Source organism: Aedes aegypti, chromosome 3 (genome assembly GCF_002204515.2).
Source record: "Aedes aegypti strain LVP_AGWG chromosome 3, AaegL5.0 Primary Assembly, whole genome shotgun sequence".
Lineage (NCBI taxonomy): Eukaryota > Metazoa > Arthropoda > Insecta > Diptera > Culicidae > Aedes > Aedes aegypti.
Genome location: NC_035109.1, coordinates 199,317,352 through 199,333,198, shown reverse-complemented (window position 1 = coordinate 199,333,198; position 15,847 = coordinate 199,317,352). Strand labels below are relative to the sequence as shown.

At 40.8% G+C, this 15,847-nt stretch overlaps 1 protein-coding gene across 3 annotated transcripts in view; it reads left to right on the top strand.

Annotated features, from left to right (window-relative positions):
- LOC5572998 (unconventional myosin-XVIIIa) overlaps nucleotides 1-15,847 on the top strand; it is a 381,144-nt gene that overhangs the window by 107,937 nt on the left and 257,360 nt on the right. For 2 of the 3 annotated variants that reach the window (XM_021852938.1, XM_021852939.1), the window contains 2 exons: nucleotides 14,359-14,841; nucleotides 14,904-15,038. The exons of the other annotated variant lie outside the window; for it this stretch is intronic. The gene's annotated coding sequence lies outside the window, so the exon portion shown is untranslated. The remainder of the gene's footprint in view (nucleotides 1-14,358; nucleotides 14,842-14,903; nucleotides 15,039-15,847) is intronic. 3 annotated transcript variants of the gene reach the window in all.

Below are 15,847 nucleotides of genomic sequence, written 5' to 3'. Positions count from 1 at the left end.
GTTGTTGTCAACAACAGAAAGTCGGTGCAGCAAGCGGTGATCAGTGTAGGCGACTGCACGATCACTTCGAAGCTCCGTCAAACACTTGGGGGTGATGATCGACGATAAGCTTACCTTCGGTAGCCACGTCGATTATGCCTGCAAGAGAGCCTCCACAGCTATTGTGGCACTGTCCCGGATGATGTCCAATAGCTCTGCGGTGTACGCCAGCAAGCGAAAGCTTCTGGCCAGTGTCGCCTCGTCCATACTTGGGCCACGGCTTTAAGTACCAAGAGCTACCGTAGCAAGCTAGAGAGTACTTATAGGCTAATGTGCCTGAGGGTTGCGAGCGCGTACCGTACCGTGTCACACGATGCACTCTGCGTCATCACCGGTATGGTGCCTATTGGTATCCTTATCAAGGAAGACATAGAGTGCTTCGAAATGCGCGGCACAAGAGGCATACGCAGGACTGCCAGACTGGCCTCCATGGTCAAATGGCAGCGTGCGTGGGACAGTTCCACCATGGGAGTGTGGACTCACAGGTTGATTCCGAGGTTAGATATCTGGGTCAATAGGCGCCATGGGGAACTAACATTCCACCTGACACAGGTCCTTTCGGGCCATGGTTGCTTTAGACAGTATCTACACCGTTTCGGTCATGCGGGTTCTCCCGAATGTCCAGTTTGTGCAGGTTTAGAGGAAACGGCGGGACACGTTTTGTTCGTGTGCCCGCGTTTCCGCACAATGCGTGACCGCATGTTAGCCACATGCGGTCGGGACACGACTCCGGACAATTTGGTCCAGAGGATGTGTGAAGACGAGTTTGGCTGGAATGCCGTTTCATCAGCTATCACCCACATCGTCTCGGAACTGCAAAGGAGGTGGCGAGTGGACTCGAGGAGTGGCTAGTGCAGACGCTAAACAACAGGTGGTCCAAGGATTCGCAGCCGGCTGCGTAGGTCATAACGGTGCCCTACGGTCGAAATCGACCCTTACAGCGATTAAGTGGCCGCGGGGAGAACATCCTGGTAGCGCTGCTATCGTAGCGCCAGCCTACTGGGTTGGTACAAGCCTCTGGTTGTTCGGGGCAGGTGGAGGCCCCTTCGTCAGCAATCCCAGCTGGTGCTAGCTGATAGGGCATGAGCCTTCAGTAGGTCAAATTGCGAAGCCCGCAGTATCAGTTCTTGATACCTGCGGTGCAGCTAGGCGCGGGCGTAGTGGTCGACCCTGCCCGCTTTCAGCGGACAACGGGAGGTGAGGACCACCTGGGAAGCTGGCAAAGCGCCAGCATGCTACCTTGGTGGACCCCCCTAAGCGTGTCATCGATGTTCGTTGCTGCATGGCTACGCAGCAAACCTAGAGGATGCGATGTGCAATAGCCCCTCTCCGAAGCAATGCCTTCTTGGTGGTCCCGGAGAGACGAAGGGTTTGGCGGCAATGGAAATGGTTTAGTGGGTCGGGGGTATAGTCCTGTTTGCTGCTTGCATGTAGTAAATGGTCCCCAACCCCACACGGCGTCTGTTGAGCAGATTATCCCCCCATTGCTTAAAAGAAAAAAAAAACGCAGTCCAAACAACACTTTATTGTCAATAACGTCAATAACATTAGTGTGTATATTGATCTTTCTGAGGCAACTATTTAGAGCTACGTTCCATATTTGTTACAGATTAAGTAAGACGTTAGATTTGTTAAGAGACGATCTTACATTATATACAATATTTTAATCAAGAATATGGGGCTCATAAAATAATCATAAAGATCCTTACGAACTGGGTGTATGAGTTTCATAACTTCTCAGAAATTTCAACGTATTATAGAAGATGTCTGCATATTCCTAGCGAACACTGAGGGTTTCTGCGGAATCATGGTTATTGAAGATTATGTCCAATATCCGATGCCCAATAATATTTTAAGATTTCTAGGGCGTACTGTGAAATCCTAGCGAGATAATGGATTTCTAGCGGTATTTTGTGTAGTTCTGGCGAAATGTTGTGGATTTTGGAAAGGGTGTTTCCTGAGAAATTCGATAAGTGCTAGTGGTAGCCTGAGAATAATGAATTTTTGAAAATTCTCATCGGAGCTCAAGTCTCCAGCAATATTGAGGCGAAACTCTAAGCGAGATTCTGAGAATTCTAAGCGGGATCCTGCGGATTCTTACCAAAATACTTCAGAGTCCTAGCATAGATTCCTTACGAGCACCCGAAGATTGCTATCAGGCTCTTGAGATTTCATAGCAGTATCCTGTAATATATTTGTTTATGTTTGCGCTTTTGACTGCTGTAAATCATTCCTTATGAGATGATTTGATTTATCAGAAAAATAAATTTATTCTAAACTCGCCAAAGTTTATCAACGCTAGAGCCTAAAGGTTAAACTGATTTTTGATGTTTATTAAATTATCAACAAAAAAAAAAACTCATGCGGTTCTGTAATACCCATCGCCTTTGTTTTGAAAGAATACGGTAATACATTTCTTTTTTTTTTGTTTTCTCACACAGTTTTAAGGAAGGGTCAAATTCTTGAACAAAGGTCACTTATGCGATTATTGATTTTACATGACCCACATATACAAATAGCGTAGATAAAGCTTTTGAAAAATAATTGAAGCTATAAAAACTATGTAGAGCGTTTGCCACAATCAACATTACGGGGTTACAGATTCACAGCATTACGAAAACAGTTGATGCTTTATACCCCTATGAATGATGATTGGAACTCCTCCACATGCCCCATCAAGTCGATCATTACGATAAACAAAAAAGTTAGGATCTTTGTTTTAGTTTGGATCCATGTTTTAAATATGTTTCAGTAATAACTGCTATACGCACGTTATTAGCTGTAAGAAAATTAAACAGCTCGTCCTCTTTACGAACGAGCATTCCAATTTAAAATATTTAAATTATAATTTATTAGATCCATTAGAAAAACGTAATCCAATAACAATTTGATTAGTAAATTTTACACCGATTTGGACTGCTCCAGTCATAGTGGTGGCTTTGAACATTGCATCAATCATTAGATTCAATTGTTCAGTTAGAAAATTAAAATCAGAGGCAGACATATCACTTGAAGTGGGTACATTATCTGATGATTCCCCGTTAGAATTTTTCGGTAGACGAAGAGGCGGAGTAGAAGTTTCCTGTGGCGGCAGAGTTTATTTCATTTGATTTGAAACAATTAGAATGGGTACTCATAGTATGAATAGGGGAGGAGTTCAAATTAGGGAGAGATCCCCCAGTGCCGGACAGCACCCAATACCGGACTAAGTCGAAACATTGAGAAATCATGGTCCAATCAAGATGGTGTATTAGCAGAAAAGAAAGCTATTATGTAGACTAATGTTTGCGTAGAATAACACATCCTTGAAATATGCATGCCTTTTTAAAAAAGTAGAATAGTTTGAAAATCTTTGAAAAGTTGACGTATTCTCTTAATTTTGAGCTTATTTAGTAATTATTTTGAATATGAAAAAATACTTTGGATCACACAAACATGATCGAACATAATCCTAATTTGATAATATGAATGTATTTTGTACCATAATTGAACTAAATATGGCAAATTACAATTTTAGTTAAGCACCTCCTGTCCCCCAGTTTCGGACAGCTCGATTTGTTATATGATATCTTTGTAATTATTGCGTCAGTGTTTCAAAATACTTTCATTTTTCATGGGTTCCGTCGATCATAGTATCAAACATGCAATAAAATTAAAAAGAATGAACGTTCAGAACAACATCGTAAAATGTGCTATTTTTCTTCATATATGGAAGAGGTTTTTGATAGGCATCTTGCAAACTAAGAAAGACTCAAATTATTCTTGTAAATGTTGCAAATGCATTGAATTGGTAATTATAAACTATTCCTATAGTGTACACATTCAATGATGTTCAAATTTGCAGAATTCGATGCATTTCCAGATCGTGTCCGGTATTGGGTGCCACATTTCAGGATCGATCAATTTGGTACTAAAATACATCATCAAAATGCAATGTCAAAATTCATATTTATATTTTCAAATTTATTTTTGTACACTATAAAAATGATAATATTTATCATAAATGGGTAACACGAGCCCATAAAATCAAAAGTTTTCGAATTTTGAATTTAGTGGCCGGTACTGGGGGATCTCCCCCTACCTGCTACGATATCGGCAAAGGATTTTCCTTGGGTAGGTACATTCGAAATTAAAAGATTCGAACGGCTACCCGACAAATTAAAATTAGTTTGTGAATGAGCATGATTATGATCAACCTGATGTGTATGATTCCTAAACAAGCGATCGTTAACTGGAAAATGAGCATTGCTCGGAAATTTCGGAAACGACCGTTATCGTAACGGATATTATCTTTCATCTGCCTGGCCGAGCCTCGACGACTCGCCTACGCGAAGGGCATGCCCAAAAATTTGACTTATGATTGCCCCCGCAATTGCAGCATATAAAATTGGTGGTATCTTCCTTCACTGGACAGACGTCCTTAGCGTGAGAAGAATCTCCGCAAATCATGCATTTAGCATCCATGCGGCAATTTTTTGTACCATGACCCCAGTTTTGGCACCGACGGCACTGAGTGGGGTTTTGGTAATTTCCTCCAGGTTTCTGGAAATGTTCCTATGTCACACGGGCATCGAACATAAAGGTTTATTCACAAATTTCATAACGCCAAAGCTATTTTCGACACCCACCCGCCCCCTCGTAACGCATTTTGTATTAATATTTTTCAAATTTTGTGTGAGCTGTAAGATCTCAAGGACACCCACCCACCCCCTTCAGCGTCATGAAATTTGTGAATGGACCCTAAGTCTAGCTTTTTCTAAAGCTTTAATATTATTTAGATCAGGGTTTCTCAACCAGTGGTCCGCGGACCCCTAGGGGGCCGTGAAAACTCTTTAGGGGGTCCGCAGAGTCATAGTAAACAGGTGTCATTTTTTCATGATTGATAGGTAGTTTAAAAAAGTGTTGCGCTTTTTTATATGATCAAAACGATTCGACTAGAGTCACTGTCGACCAGAAAATTTGCTAGATATGACTCTGTCAATCGTCAAATAGGGGGCCTATGTGACGAATCTCTTACTTCACATGCGTTGCAAGAGATCACTATTAGCGGGTTTCAAAAATTTGGCCACTGATTTTTTAGCCAATAATTTTGAGTCTTGATTTTCATGTAGTTTTCTAGCACAAAACACCCAAGCAACCATAAGTTCTGATGTTAATTAAGCATTGAACTCAAAAGTTCACTACTAGTAGATTTTGAGTTCAGTGAACTTGATTCTTGAAAAAGTAACTCATGCCCTTATCAACAACTAGAAAGCTTAGAAAAAGTTCGGTTCAAACTTTTTCCGTATTTTATGGTAAACATCACTATATTTAGGCAACTGAAATAAACTTTATGTGGAATGAAGTTCAATTAATTACATAAAAAGTGAGCTACTTAAGCCAAAATATGTACTTTTTTCTGAACTTTTAATTGCTTGGGCAGTGATTCATTGTTTGTCATGTATAAACAATACAACAAACTTTTCTGAATTGGGTTTAGAAAAGTTTTATGACAAAATAATTTCTGTGATTGAGTGATTTTCAACAATAATCTAAAGCGTGAGATTTGTGATGCAAAACTCAAATGGTCTTTCTTCTTCGGGAGAGCAAACTTTTGAGGGGATTGTAGAAATTCGACAATCTTCACTGTTTCCTCTGAAACCTTAATAGTAACCTTTTATCTTGAAAGATTTCTACAAAGATTGTTTACAAATATATGACACGGTTTTTTTGATGATTTTCAAAGTTCTTCCAAACGTCGTTAATATGACCATAAGCAGCTCATGGGCAAGTTTTATAAGATATTTGAAACAACTAACATAAGTGATGCTCGATAGATATCCAACTACATCCTTTACAAAATTCTTGGCGATAGCTTTGCGGAGAACCCTTGGAGATGCCTGGAAAAATCTTTTAAACTTTATGAATATCTATCGGGATGATTCCCGCAGAAATCTTCATTGTACTCCTCCGAATATCTTTGACAAATTGCAAGCTTCCTAACTACCTGTTTTTTTTTGTTGGCCATCAAAAGTAAGATCCATTTTAGAAGTTCCCTTTGGTAAGATGTTTGGTAGGCGCCTGGCAAAATTCTTAGAGCATTGTTTGGATCCACATAATCTTGGCATGTGTTGCATTTCAGACGTGGTGGTGGCATACCAAGAATATCTTTTGATTTATTATGAAGACTTTCAAAAGGTTTTCATTCCAGGAAAATTTATTTTAGGGGTCCGCGAGATGGTTGAAGAAATTTTAAAGGGGTCGCAGCTTCAAAAAGGTTGAGAACCACTGATTTAGATCTTTTTTGTTAAAGTGAACTAAATAATATTCTTGAGAAAGCCCTTTCCGATCAATGCCAGATTGGGTTCTCTTTTTCACTGGGGAAACTCCAAGTAATAAATCATTAGTTCAATTTTTGATCTCTTCAATTGACTTATAGTCACGAGCAGGGATGAGAAAAGTACTGTAGCAAACATTTACCGCCTCTACATTTACATCTTTCTACACGACCATCAAAATCCAAAGCAAACCATGACGGTTCAAAACGTTTTTCAACCCCGAATGCGAAATGACTCGAGCACAGTGGTGACACGATTTTTGCGGTTTTCGGGGTTTTGCATTTTTGCTCGATAAAGGCAGTATGAAATTGAACTTGTTTATATGTATCGTAACGGAATGATTGTGGTCTTTCTGTTAGAGCTAATAGATTTCAATTAGTTTGAAAACACAAGCGAAATATTACCCAAGTAATCACAAGCATTAAGGTATTATCGTATTTTAACTTTAATTCAACGAGAGCAATGCATCATTGCTTTTATTCTGCAATATGCGTGCAATAATGCTTTAATTCGATTTTATGAATGCAATGTAGCATTGCTTTATTGTAGCAATGAAATGTGCATTAATGGGTGATATACGGTCACCGCTCAATGCTTCATTGCATCATCTTACTCAATGCTTCATCGCAAGAAAAACGGGAAGACTTCAATGCAGTATTTATCGTCGATCTTTCTTTCACTCCCACAAGAAATCTGGTTGAAATTGTGGGAAGGCTTGACCACGGAGATGCCCACCAGGTACACAGTGGTACCGACAAAACCACCGGGGGAATTTCGGTACGCGAACAGGAAGAACACTAGAGTACACAAAGTACGTTTGCTCGTCGCGGCGGTCGGTTTATTACTATCAAACATAACATAAACAACAACATACATACGAATCACAGGGTAGGCGCAAGGCAATGATGATAAACATCGTCAACATAAAACAGACTGGTCCAAATTACAACACTCCTCCTCGATGTATTCATCACTTGTCTTCACAGTTACACAAAGTTTTGAAAAGTTCTCCTTGGACAACACAGTCTCCACAAAGTTCCTCCTCTTGCACCAAACACTCCTGCTTCGTCAAGTATACCACAAAGTTCACCAAGTTCACAGACTATCCACGATGTAACACTTAGCATCGGATTCCCTCGTCATAACAGTCATAAAATTTTTCTTCTTGGTGGCACTCCTCCTCAACGAGATGCCCAGCTGCAGTTTTCCGGCGGTTTCCACTCTCTACAACTTCTAAAGCGTACAGCTCTCCACGAAGATCCGCTACTGCTTGCACTTTCCCGCTGGAACTCACTATTTGGCACCTGGACTTCACAAAGTTCACTTTCAGTCCCTTCTGTGCCAGCTTCCGGACTGAAAGCAATCCACAGTCCAGCTCCGGAACGTACAGCACGTCTTTCACCACAAGTTCATTCACTTCCCCGTAGTCAGTGGCGCACATCAGGAAGCCTTCTCCTACACCGGCGGATCTCAGCACCGAGCCATCCGCCAAGTTCACTTCAACCTTCACACTTTCGTCGATCTTATCGAAGAACTTCCTGTCGCTGGTCATGTGGCTCGAACAGCCACTGTCCACGTACCAGCCGTTCCGCTTCCGCTGTCCGCCAACACCAAAACAAATTCCGGGATTTTTCTTCACAGCTTTCTTCACTTCCGGCCCTTTTTCTTCCCTTTCACGTAGCTCTGGGCAATCCCTGCGGAAGTGGCCAGGTATCCGGCAGTAGTAGCACACTCGCTCTCTTCTTCTTCCTCTGCCCTCGTTATTTGCTTTCAGCGCACGGTCTCTGCGCTCACCGAACACCTCTCGCTTCTCCATCCGTCGGTGGTACTCGTCCATCAGCCGCTGCTTCACAAATTCCAGAGTCTGGTCTTCATCTGGCCGGCTTTCCAAAGCCGTCACCAACCCGTTGTACGACTCCGGCAGACTGCGATACACCATCGCCACTTGCAGCGAACTTTCGAGTTTCTGCCCCGCACACGACAGCCGATCGAACAATTCCTCGATCGCGAACAGGTGCTTCTCCATGTCCGCACCCTCTTCATAGTTAAAACTACAAAGCTTCTTCAGAAGCGACACTCGCGACGTCACCGTAGCCTTTTCGTGGTACTTCTCCAAACGTTCCCACACATCGACCGCAGATTTTGCGTCCTTCACCAGGGCTAACTGAGAATCTTCCACATTCAGGATGATCAAGGCCTTTGCCTTCTGATCCTCTTTTGACCACGCCGCAGTCACTGGCATCGGTTTTTCTTCAGAAACCGTATGCCACAGATCGACACTGATCAACAACATTTCGATCTTCACCTTCCACGTTTGATAATTTCGATTATCCAAACGGGCGATAAAAATTTTCTCAGCCATTTCTATTTTTCGATTTTCTGTTGGCGCACACTGTACTCACGAAGGTACAGCCAACAACACTATTCGAAAGTACCCGCCGTACAATACACACGCGCCGGCGGTACACCACACAGAGTTACTGTTCGATTTCAATCGATCACCACCACGGCTACGGCAACTTTTCGCGGCACAAAATGGCACAAAACTTCTTTCTTCGGCTCCGCGGGACAAAATGGTGTGCAGTCTAATCACAGCCTTACCGGCACTCTGGACGCCGTTCTGGATTTGAAACCAGACGAACAAACGGCTCCAACGACCACACCAAACACTTCACAGTCCCGGTCGCAGCTGTTCTTCTCACACAGCAGCTGGACCTTCAGCCAAAAACGAGCGCAATTAAACGATTGGCTCCCACCGACCGGCACCACACAGGATAAATGTTCACGAAGCGATTTGCACACACCGCGACTTTCCGAGCCAAACTTTCCGGTTCTTTCACTACACTGGGCCCATAACCTGTGGGAAGGCTTGACCACGGAGATGCCCACCAGGTACACAGTGGTACCGACAAAACCACCGGGGGAATTTCGGTACGCGAACAGGAAGAACACTAGAGTACACAAAGTACGTTTGCTCGTCGCGGCGGTCGGTTTATTACTATCAAACATAACATAAACAACAACATACATACGAATCACAGGGTAGGCGCAAGGCAATGATGATAAACATCGTCAACATAAAACAGACTGGTCCAAATTACAACAGAAATTCGTAGGTCTGTCTTTTGAGAAACCAGAATTTGAAATCAAAAAAAAATGTTGCATCACCCTGGAATTGAACCAAAAACCTTACGATTGATAGGCCCATGCGTACACCACACACCTATCACCAACTCAATGTGACAAGATGCTAAAACGATACATAAAGCGTGAAGATGAGCAACCGTTTTAGCCCAACACAATGAAAACAAAACAAAATCTCAACAGCAAAAGAGCGTTCGCCAACTTATTGCGCACTTCACCCCCAATTGAACTATGACAAACTATGGTGCACGCTTGCAACGGATCATCTAAACGTATTTGGTGCACTTGTTCCTTGAACCGCAAGGAATAAGTGCACTAAAAACATTATCATGATTCGACGTATCCCTACTACACACTTTGATGGGTTAACTTGGAGTGAAATCGACAGTATTTGCCACCGGCAACGAAAGGGCGCTGCTTGAAGTTGCACAATTTCCCGGTCAAAACATGCAGCATCCATGGTCCGGAGGATAGGCGCGGCGAGTCATCGAAAACATCTCACTTAATTTGGGTTCGAATCCCACCAGTCACACAAAAAAAAAAACAGACAAACAACTTCGTAAGCAACACTGACCTTACATCCAACGAACAAAAAAATATACAATAATATTTTTGTTTTTCTATTTTTGATCTAAAATAATGGTGCATTAAATACACTTTGGCTAAAGCTTTTATACGGTACAGACAGTAACTATACTTTAGCAATTGCCAACATAGAGCTAGGAAATGTAGCTGTATTTACACTTTAATAGCGCCCTTTTCCACTTTAATACTGCATTAATGAGACATGTAATGCAGTATGACTTTATATGCCATATTTTATAGTAGCATATAAAGTGATATTGATGCAACTATATACAGCTGTACGGTTACTTGGGTAGCGATTGAATGATTTAACACTTTTTCCAATCATTCAGCTTGGAATAGCTGCCCGAAAATGGTCATAGTGGAGAGACAAAAACAGTCAAGCAGTGTGTGAACCGATGGCAGCGCAACGCCTGATGGTATTGATGCTGCTGCTGCTTTGTGTTTTGGTGGAATGGCAGAATCGATGAACTGTGGTGAATTGTGGTCACAGTTCCCAAGACTGGTCACGAGACGACTTTGAACAAAAGTTCAGTTTCGTCGTCATAAGTAAAAAAAATGTGCTTCTTCTCTTCAAGATGTTTGAGAAGAAGTTCGCGATCTTTAAGAGTTTTCGGCAAAACGCGACAGTCTCCTTTCTTTGCGATTTGGAAGGAAATCTTGATTTCCCTGATGGAGTTCAAGATCTCCTGTCTAAATGGGCTAGAGACTGCTTCGATTCGGTGTTCGGTAAATTTGTCTAGAGCATCGAACTGATTGCTCATTTCGACGCAATTACTAACATTATCCATTTCACCCTTGTAAAAGAAAGTTCGCATTCCGGAGAAACGTCCCTTCTTCCATTCTTGCCGCGTTTAGTGACAGTTTTAAATCCCACTTTTTTGGAAGGAAGTTTTGAATTCAGAGTTTCATCCTTCCTTTTGTTTGTAGTTGCAAACATGTTTAGTGAATAAACGAAAGAAGACGTGACCTCCTAAGAGGTTTTTTTCCCAAGACGATGTCTAAGAAGGATTACCACCTCTAGTTTTCGCCAACGGGTCCAACAAAAAATCGAAGGCACGGGTCCAAACAAGGTCGTAAAGGGATCAATAGTAGAAAAAACAGTACTGAAAAGTACTGTTTTAGTAGCACTGAAAAGTACCGTTTTTAATTTTAGCACTGAAAACTACTTGAAAAGTACTGTTTTATTGCTTTAGGTAGTTTTAAGAGAAAACAAACTTCCAAGAGCAGAGAGAATTCGTGTACGCACAGCACGAAGGTACGATGCGCACTGAGTTAACCCATCAGTGATATCCTTAGTCTATCGCTAACAATGCATTGATGATGGAGTGACAGCATGATGTTGATGTGATACAGAATGGTCCGAACCGAATTATATCGCAGTCGGCCTGTACAAATCAGCAAATTTTAAGCATTGATAGTGACAGCGAGAAACTCTGCAAATGATCATAGAAACAACTTTGCTGAACAAAATTTTTCTCGATTTTGCTTAAGAGCCGAGACAACAGACCATTTCCGTGAAATGTTTTTATTGGCTTATATGCTTTCTGTCAATTTACTGAACAAACTTTCCTAAGGAACCGATGTGTTTTGGAGCCTTTAACTATTAGAAAACAATGAAAAACTTGCGGCACGTTAGTTCACCCCTCGGTCCCCTACAATTTGTTTCACCTCAAAAAAATGCAGACCCCTTTTTCCCCTATGGTTTTGCCACCAGGTTGTGGTGAATTTAAGATCAGCTGGCATGACCAGATGATTTTTGTTTATGTTTTCATTCGTCATAATGGGCTCCGCTGGTTTCGCTCCCTCCTTCCTTCACGGTTCCTGAAGTCTCCGTAATCACCGTGGAAACCACCTTCACCGCTTCGGCCGGTTATGACCGCACCCGGCGAACAATACACGGTTCTGTAACGCAAGGATTGTAGTCGACAGATGCCTGATCTCTCTGTTTTGTGCCGACGAAGATTGAATAAGCCGCAAGATTCCCGCCTAGAAGCAGCAACGGCCGCTCAAAATTTCCTTGCGCGGCTGTTGCTGTCTCAAGGCGGAAATCTTGCGGATCAACAGCCAACAGATAGATTTAGACATTTGTCGGCATGAATAGCCTCTAATAGAACTAGCGATACCGTTACTGTTGGGTGGCTGAAAAATTTGTTGTTAGGGGGTGGTTTTGAATTTTGAATCTGTGGAGGAAAATATATTTTCCTAAAGAAAGACCTGAATCGGGTTGGGGTTGAATTCAGATTTAGTTGATTCAGAACGGGTTGCGCAAGTTCCAACCTGGTTCACAAATTTTTTTTGAGTAATTTCAGGTTAGTTTCGTTAGTGCTCCTGTTTGGGGCGCCCTGATCGGGATCACGGTCAGTTTGAGCGCGCACCTGATTTGACGTTTCCAAATGTAAACAAGCATCCCAATGCAGGGGTGGAATCGAAAAACTGTTGCAAAATCACCACGCTGATACCCATAGGGTCAAACAAACTGTGCCGCATCTCGAATTATTTTTCAAAATGTGGTGAGTATCCATGTTTTCAAAAATTTGTAAGAAAATCAGGAGTGCATACAAACAAAATCCGAAAGCGTTAATATTCATTAAAAATGTTTTTCTTTCGAAGAAAAATACTAAAACTGGGGGTTAGATCTGACGGAAATGGTCTATTGAGTATTTTTAATAAAAAAATCGTTCTTTGCTCTAAAGTGTTTTATTTTTTAGTTTTATTGGTCTATTATATTCTACCAAGTTTTTATACTTATCATTTGCTACAACAACTTTGCTGAACATATCATAGTTGTATTTCTTATGGTTTTCATGTTATTTGAGTTTTTGTCATCTTAAAATTTAATATTTTGTATGCCTTGTATCTCAACTATGAGCACCTGAAAAAAAATAATTCTTCCCACCTAATGATTTTGCAGTCTTTCAAGCACCTCTGAGCAAAATTAGGAGAAGATGATATTTTTCTATCTCCTTCAAAATCGATTTTACTGATAGACGATATGAGATAAATCCATAGTTATTGAATACTAGTGGTCCCGGCAAACATCGTCTTGTCATCAAGTAGGCTTTTGAAAAACAATACTGATCATTCCATACAAAATGACAGTCTCATCCACGTTCGTTTCTTCAACTTTCCCGGTGGATATCCCGGGATTTTTATAAACACAAACACGTCGGAACTCTTAAAGAACAAAACAGAGAAAGAATCATTCAAATCCGTTCACCCGTTCGCAAGCCATTTCGTGACATACAAACACCATTCCATTTTTATTTATATAGAAGAATCACACATGCTCAACACACAAAAGTCATGGCTACCTGAGCACATCAAATCAAATGTAAATCGTGGATTTATATAGAAATCATCATTTTTCAGTTGTTTTCGATAAAATTCACCATCTTTTCCTTAACCGGTATTTTGTCTATTCGTAAGCGAGATCACCGGGTTGGAAGTCAACATAAGTCGTATAAAATTCCGTGTACCCACTTTTAATCTGAACACTTTTTAATTTGTTTAATTTGAACACGCTAATTTGCACATCGTTCAAACGTCATTTAGCTCTTGGAACGGAGTAAAGTCAAATGGAACGTCGTGAAATGAATCGCAGAATCAAAACAAAGCAGGCAAAGAGGTAACCAGACACACTCATTTCTGTTGTTCATAGGGTGACTAGAAGTTCAAATTAAAAATGAACCCCGATGGTTTGTATGAGGTGTCGTTCAAATTAACGGGGGTACACTGTACATCTACACGGTTTACAGTCCGATTGTAATCGGTGGCATGATTTAACCGGAATCTTCTGATTCCTACCGCATTTCGGTGGCTTGCCGGAGAAGAGAATAAATAAATTATTATAAAACAGATTCAGCTGTTACTCAAATAAAACGGTAATAAAATGCTAAAATCTTCAATTTAGGTATGTACAGAAAATATATTGAAATTATGCCAAATGTCCGTTATGAAAAATGTTCGTTATGCCAAATGTCCCTCATCTTTCACTTAGTTAAAAATTATGCCAAAGGGTTTATTCACAAATTTCATAACGCCAAAAACGGTAATTTTCGACACCCACCCTCTTGTAACGCTTTTCGTATGAAAATTTTTCAAATTTTCTCCGAGCCGTAACAGCACGAGGACACCCACCCACCCCCTTCAGCGTTATGAAATTTGTGAATGAGCCCAAATCTCCTTTATGCCAATTGACCTTATACCAAATGGCCCCTCTTCAAGCAACGCTGAATTCACTAACGACAATGATGTTTCTTAAATATTATAGCTTACAGAGCCCTACACACAACACATGCACGGAGCAACATCCCCTTCACCCAGTGTTGGTAGTTTTACAGATACTTCGAATTCGTCATTCGCAACACCAACATTTTCCCTGAGTCCTGTTGGAGTTTCTAGAGGATTGTATCGATGGCCACAATATTTTGACGAATTAACACTTCCATTACCGCCAATAAATCTGGTAACAATACCCCCAGTACGAGAATTGGTAATAAAACGGCAAAAAGCACCTAGGAACGATTTTGGGTTCAGCTTGCGAAAGGCTACGATTTTGGACCCAGTAAACAGTTTACTATCACCTAAATTCCATTCAGTAATCTTTGCTGAACCAAGTAACAACGTCAAGGTTTCTACTGGTTTATTGCCAGGAGATATACTTTTGAAAGTAAACGGACTACCTGTACAGGACATGAACCGAGAGGCAATTATAGACATAATCAAAAACAGCGGTGATAGTGTAACTGTTCAGGTGGCGTAGATTATTAATATAAGTTATCTAATCAATGATAATATTGATTCCAATCATTATAGGTACAACCTGTTGCGGAACTTGTAGAACTCTCACGTCGTTGTATGATGGATAGCTGTACTGATCAATATTCTATCGACATTGTTGAATGTAATACATTGAAAAGAAGTGCGAACAGGAGGCTGCGTAATATCACGGTAAATATTTTAATTTTGCTATCGAACATTTTAGCTGTACATTGACTAGCGTAGAATAATACACGATTTTGTCTCAAGCACCGAAATACCGCAATTTCGTTGAGGATTGCAGAAACCGTTATCAAAAATAGCATAGCACGTCTAGTTTTCGAGACATTGGTTGTTGAAAATGCTAAATTTGACTACTTCATCCAACCTGCAAACAAGTTTACCAGCTTGTATGGATATCTATTTGCTAAATTTGCCACAGAATTCAAACTTCATGTGTAAAACAATACCGTAATCCGGGGTATCATTGATCAGCGGGGTAACATTGATCGGAATTACTCATATCATCAAAAGTCATATATTGAGGAAACATTTCCAAATCATGAATGGCGCTTCTCTTTCTTATATTCATGAGCTAATAAAAGTTAATATTTTTGCGAAAATTACGTTAACCTTATGCGTAAATTTGTTGACTTTTCGAAATAATGATTTTAATTGATAAGGATGACACTACCGAAGATTCATGTCTCACATAAGTTCTGCAAACGGTATAAGCAAGGAAAATGTGGTTCTTACTAAAAATGGCATCGCATAAAACGATTCCGTTGTCAAAACTTTTATAAGTATGCTCAATTAGGCAACATTGCCGAATTACTGTTAAGAATGTAAAATTCCCTTAGGAAATTGCCTACCTTTAGGCGTATTCCGTGGTTCGAGGTGTTTTTAATATTAAAATAACTCAAAATCTAAATGACTTGTAAGCGTTTGGCCTTCATATTCGGCTTCAGGGGCCATGATTCAAGTAAGTAACGACTTTTTCA